The following is a 6,166-nucleotide window of genomic DNA, read 5'->3' as shown; positions in this document are numbered from 1 at the left end:
TATTTTTTTTTTCTTTTGAAATTCTGTTTGTATAGCCTATTTTTAATAACCAGCGTTTCGCCGGTGCATTTACACCATTCTACACAAACAAAACAATAAAAAAGGAAAGAAAAATTCTTGTAGTGCAAATATTCAAGGAAAGTCCCTTATTTTGTAGCCCTGGATTTCTTTCTTTTTTGTTCGTTTGTTTACTTCACGTATTGTGTAGTGTAGCACTGCAGGGTTTGTTAAATGTCGAAAGAAAGAAAGAAAGCTATATATATATATATATAGCTCTTTCATATATATATATATATGTATATATATATATATATATATATATATCTATATATCTATCTATATATATATATATCTATCTATCTATATATATATATATATATATATATACATATATATATATATATATATATATATATATATATATATATATATATATATATATATATATATATATATATATATATATATATATTATTAGAGAAAACCAGAGAAATAAGATATGACTCATAATTGACAAATAAGGAGTAAGTTTTAGAAAATATATTGGAATTTTCGGTCCCCCTGGGACCTTCGTCAGCAATACTTGGCAGTCGAATGAGAAGTACAAAATGTGACACAATGAAAGTATGACGCTAGATAAGTGTAAGTTGCAATGATGGAATTAAAACCAAATAAACCATGACTATACAGGAAGCGGATTAAGGAGCAAAGAACGGATTACATATGCTTGTAGAACTGGTAGTTGTTAAGGGGTCCCAAGTCTTTGTTGAGGCCGGTGATGTGAGACTTAATACGAAAGATCCAATCGATTTCTTTACGTTTACGTTCAGTGGTTGATTTGAAGTTCGAGGCAATTAAAATACATTTTAGGTTTTTTAGAGAATGACCATGAAGATTGAAATGTTCGGACACTGGGAATCCTGCAAAATTATCACGAATAGATTTTTTGTGATTATTAAAACGTAAGCGGAATCGGGAGCCTGTTTCACCTACATAATTGCCCTCTTTGCAAAGTACACAATAGAAAATGTAAATAACATTGATAGAATCACAAGAGAGGGAAGGGGGTCTAAGACTAAAGTCAACATTGGGAATCTTGACCACGGTGCCTGGGGTAATATGGGGGCATATTTGGCATCTAGGTTTACCGCAAGGAAAATTGCCTGCGGAGGTGGAAACTGAGAGGGGGAGTCTGGAGGAAGTGAGAAGAAATTTAAGGTTGGGGGGTTGACGAAATGCTAGCATGCTAGCATGGGGGTACCTTAAACCCATGTGATTTTAAACACCAGGTATCCATATTAACTGGTTATTTCTTGAACGTCGGATACCCCCTTCACTTAATTAGACAGGGTATTTCCAGGGCCGACAAGTTGAGCCGTGAGGACTTATTAAAATACAAGTCTAAAAGTCCCAACACACGCATTCCGTTCGTTACCAGTTACAACCCCCTCATCAAATCTTTCATTCGCTCCATCAAACAGGAATTTGCTGTATTTCAAGACGATCAGTCTGTAGGAGAATCGTTTAAGGTACCCCCCATGCTAGCATTTCGTCAACCCCCCAACCTTAAATTTCTTCTCACTTCCTCCAGACTCCCCCTCTCAGTTTCCACCTCCGCAGGCAATTTTCCTTGCGGTAAACCTAGATGCCAAATATGCCCCCATATTACCCCAGGCACCGTGGTCAAGATTCCCAATGTTGACTTTAGTCTTAGACCCCCTTCCCTCTCTTGTGATTCTATCAATGTTATTTACATTTTCTATTGTGTACTTTGCAAAGAGGGCAATTATGTAGGTGAAACAGGCTCCCGATTCCGCTTACGTTTTATTAATCACAAAAAATCTATTCGTGATAATTTTGCAGGATTCCCAGTGTCCGAACATTTCAATCTTCATGGTCATTCTCTAAAAAACCTAAAATGTATTTTAATTGCCTCGAACTTCAAATCAACCACTGAACGTAAACGTAAAGAAATCGATTGGATCTTTCGTATTAAGTCTCACATCACCGGCCTCAACAAAGACTTGGGACCTCTTAACAACTACCAGTTCTACAAGCATATGTAATCCGTTCTTTGCTCCTTAATCCGCTTCCTGTATAGTCATGGTTTATTTGGTTTTAATTCCATCATTGCAACTTACACTTATCTAGCGTCATACTTTCATTGTGTCACATTTTGAACTTCTCATTCGACTGCCAAGTATTGCTGACGAAGGTCCCAGGGGGACCGAAAATTCCAATATATTTTCTAAAACTTACTCCTTATTTGTCAATTATGAGTCATATCTTATTTCTCTGGTTTTCTCTAATAATATTTTCTTTTGGAGTAAACGTGGATTTTCGTTATATTATATATATATATATATATATATATATATATATATATATATATATATATATATATATATATATATATATATATATATATATATATATATATATATATATATATATATATATATATATATATATATATATATATATATATATATATATATGGTGGAGGCTGAAAGTTTTTTCACTGTTCTTGATTTTCCAACTCATTACGATTTTCATTTATATATAAATATATATATATATATTTTATATATATATATATATATATATATATATAAATATTTATTATATATACCTTATGTATATGTATACCTTATGTATATATATATATATTAATATTTATTATATATACCTTATGTATATGTATACCAATGTATACCTTATGTGTATATATATATATATATATATATATATATATATATATATATCTTAATCTAGATTAAGATCTATATACGCAAATATGAATAATAGTCGCAAGCGATATTTTGTTACACTTTTCAGGTCTATAAACAGCCAAACTATATTTGATAAATAAGGTACCGGTACATAAGGTACCGGTACATAAGGTACGTAAAGTACATGTGGGGTTATATACTCGTTTCAATGACATCCCAATATTCAAACGTTCTTTTGCCTGTATGTGTTTTTGTCTTGATGTATACAGTAAATTTTTTGAAAACTACTGATGGTGTTCATTCATGCAGTAAAAAATAGGTTTATAAATTCTTCATAATTGTGTATTATGATTAAGTTTTTAAGCTCCCATAACAAAACGTCGTTGTGCTTCCATTATATCAAGCTGCTGGATAGACTAATGATATTAAGTTAATCAACTTTTCTTAGTGTTTACTTTATTTCAGGTTTGAATCTAAATCAGGTAGATATTTACGTGCGCAGATAGGGCCTGTGTGTAAACTTGTACAGTTTAGTTCATATTTTATAAAGATTCACACAAAAGGCACCATTACTCTTTTCGTATAATAGAACCGCAATTGTTGAGAGTTCGGACATTAATGCAAATGACATAGTTTCAGTATAAGCTGGTATGATGGAGACAACATCCATCTGATTTATATGTTAACTGAAGAAAACTTATTACAAAAGTAAATTAGTTTTGCAAACATTGCTACGACAATATGAGTTGGTGATTTTTGTGTGTGTGACTGTATGCATGATTGTGGGGATTTCTGCCAACATTTCATACATTAATTAGCTACCATCAAATATTGATAAAATGGAAATGTACTAAGATGAAGCCGGAGGAGGGCGGGGGTCACTAAGAGGGCTTTAACATGATATAAATCTCAGTGATTGCGAGCAGGGGAAGGCGGAGGGCTCAATCGACGAATGGGGGGGGGGCGGGTGGGGAGGAGGGCGTGACACAAACTTCGAGGAGAATTGTGACGTGACTTTATTTGAAGGGACACCAAGGCCCGTTTACGATTGGATGTGGCAACCCTCGCTACCCCCCACCACAACACCCCCTAGTGGACTACTATGCAATCTCATCTGCACCAAACCTTCACAAAGTATAGGACACAAATATTGTGCCCCTCTTAAATTTTTGTTGCCCCTCCCCACTCCAGGCGCGTAGCCAAGAGGGCGAAGGGGGCATATTTTTATTGTATGTTTTTATGATATCGCTAGTAATTTCAAAATAGAAAATGCTTAGATGCAACTTACAAGGCCTGGGAAGTGCCATTTCCAGTGATCTGGGAGGCATTTTCGGCCAAAATTTTCTTGTTCGCTTCGCGCCAACTTATGGTGGCGCTACTTAAATAGTTTGCAGAGCCATATATACGGCTCTGATAGTTTGCCTACAACTTCACCCCTCCCTTGGCAAACTAATTTTTGTTATTTTGATAGTGCAGTAAAAAAACTTTGTAAATATATCCAGAAAATTATGTAAAAACAGTCAAACATTTTCTATTCGTGTGTTCCAGCAATACATTTATCAATTTCAACGAGCACAGTAGACCAGTTTACTGCAAACCGATGTCGATGTTGGTAAAGGTGGCGCGCTTTCACTAACACAGCCATGGCCATATGTCCAGGCGGCTCTGAACACAGCCATAGAAATTGAAGTAGGAAGAATGACGTTATGCGACATATACTGAAGCCACTCATCCAACTGGTGGCGCTTTTCTTGTACGGCAAGAAGTACCGGCGCGTAATAAAAACACTACGTCTTTGACATAACTAAAGTGATAAAGTTGACATAAATCACTCGAAATGGCGATATAGTGTGCCACATTTGGGTGCCAATGAGGCCTCGTCGCTTGATCCTGCTTGCAGGAGGATCTAAAATACATACATACATACTTATCAATTGCGCCATGAACGTTCTTTGAGTGGTGTGTGCGCATTATAAGTCGTATCATTATTATTATTGACAATACTAGGAAAATAGGCTTAGCCTAAGTTAGGCTTATGTATGTAGCCGTGCCATTGGTTTAAGTTATGTTAGCCTAGGTCATAAATTAAGCCCAGAATATGTCAGTCTAGAATTGTACAAATACTCAAGTACATCATCCATTTGCAACATATTCCCAACATTAAATGTGGCGAAAGGGCGTAAGCAGTATAGGCCTAGCCATTAATCTGAGTTTTGAGGTAGGCCAAAACCTACACAGCCTAGCCAGGTATGTAACTAACTTCTGGACAGTAACTTTATAGGCTATTTGCCTAAGTTGACTGAACTATGAGTTTAAGGCCTAGTGTTATGCACTCACCATGTTCGGACAAAGCGTTTGTAGGCAAAACGACACACTCAAGCTACTACTCGTGCTAACATCTCATCCTTTGATGACTGTGACTGAATGTAGACGTGCATCATTTTGGACTTTCACTTCATAAGGTGGGATCTGTTATCCTGCATAAACTACTATCCACTGTGCAACATGAACACTGAGAATAACATGCACAGACTAATATGGAAGTATTACACAAACGTATACAATAGTTGTGTGCACGAAGGGGGGGGGGGTGCTCGAGGGTTGCTCTTACACGGCATTTTTCCAGGGACAACGATGGCACTATCTGAGTGGAGCACTAAATATTGCAAGCAAGAAAAATGTTTGCTATGTACCTCTCAGATACCGGAAATGACACTTCCAGACATTAAAAGTTGCTTAAAACACTCCACTTGCTTGAGTCATTAGGGGCGAAAAAAAGTTTTTAAAGTTGGTTCTTAAGTCAGGAGCAAGGGCGTAGGAACCGGGGGGGGGGGCTGGGGGGGGGGGGCTGGGGGGGGGGGGGCTGGGGGGGGGGGCGCCAGCCCCCCAGTGAAAAATGTGGAGGGGCGGAAGTATCATTCCGCCCCCCCACTTCACAAGTCAAAAAACCCCTTTTTCATTTCCAAATGAGAAAAAAATCTCATTTGGAGCACCAAATTGCATCTAAGGCCAGGTGAAAATACAAAATTAAGTTTACAAAATGGAGTGGGTGTTGAAGTGTGCTATATTGCACCAAATTGCATCTGAGGCCACCTGGAAATGCAAAAATCCAAAGGGGAGGGGGACACCCCCTCCCCTTAGACCCCTCCCCCAGGCCGGCCATCAGTCTTCAGCCCCCCACTCAAAAGTAACTTCCTACGCCACTGGTCAGGAGTATCGTACATACTACTCTGGTTGCCATAACATATCTCTGTTGTGAACAGTACACCTATTCTTTCGAAGGAGCGGGTAAAGTAAAACTTCAAATTTCAAAGTCGAATGCACAATGTTTGTATGAAGACGTTCTATTGATCTGACTTTTTGCCGTACAACGCAAAGCGCCCTCATTCAAGGCTTCAATGCTTAAAAACACGGCGATACACTGTGTTAGCTTT

The sequence above is a fragment of the Apostichopus japonicus genome, chromosome 23, assembly GCF_037975245.1.
Source record: "Apostichopus japonicus isolate 1M-3 chromosome 23, ASM3797524v1, whole genome shotgun sequence".
Lineage (NCBI taxonomy): Eukaryota > Metazoa > Echinodermata > Holothuroidea > Aspidochirotida > Stichopodidae > Apostichopus > Apostichopus japonicus.
Note: the sequence above shows the minus strand (reverse complement) of the source record.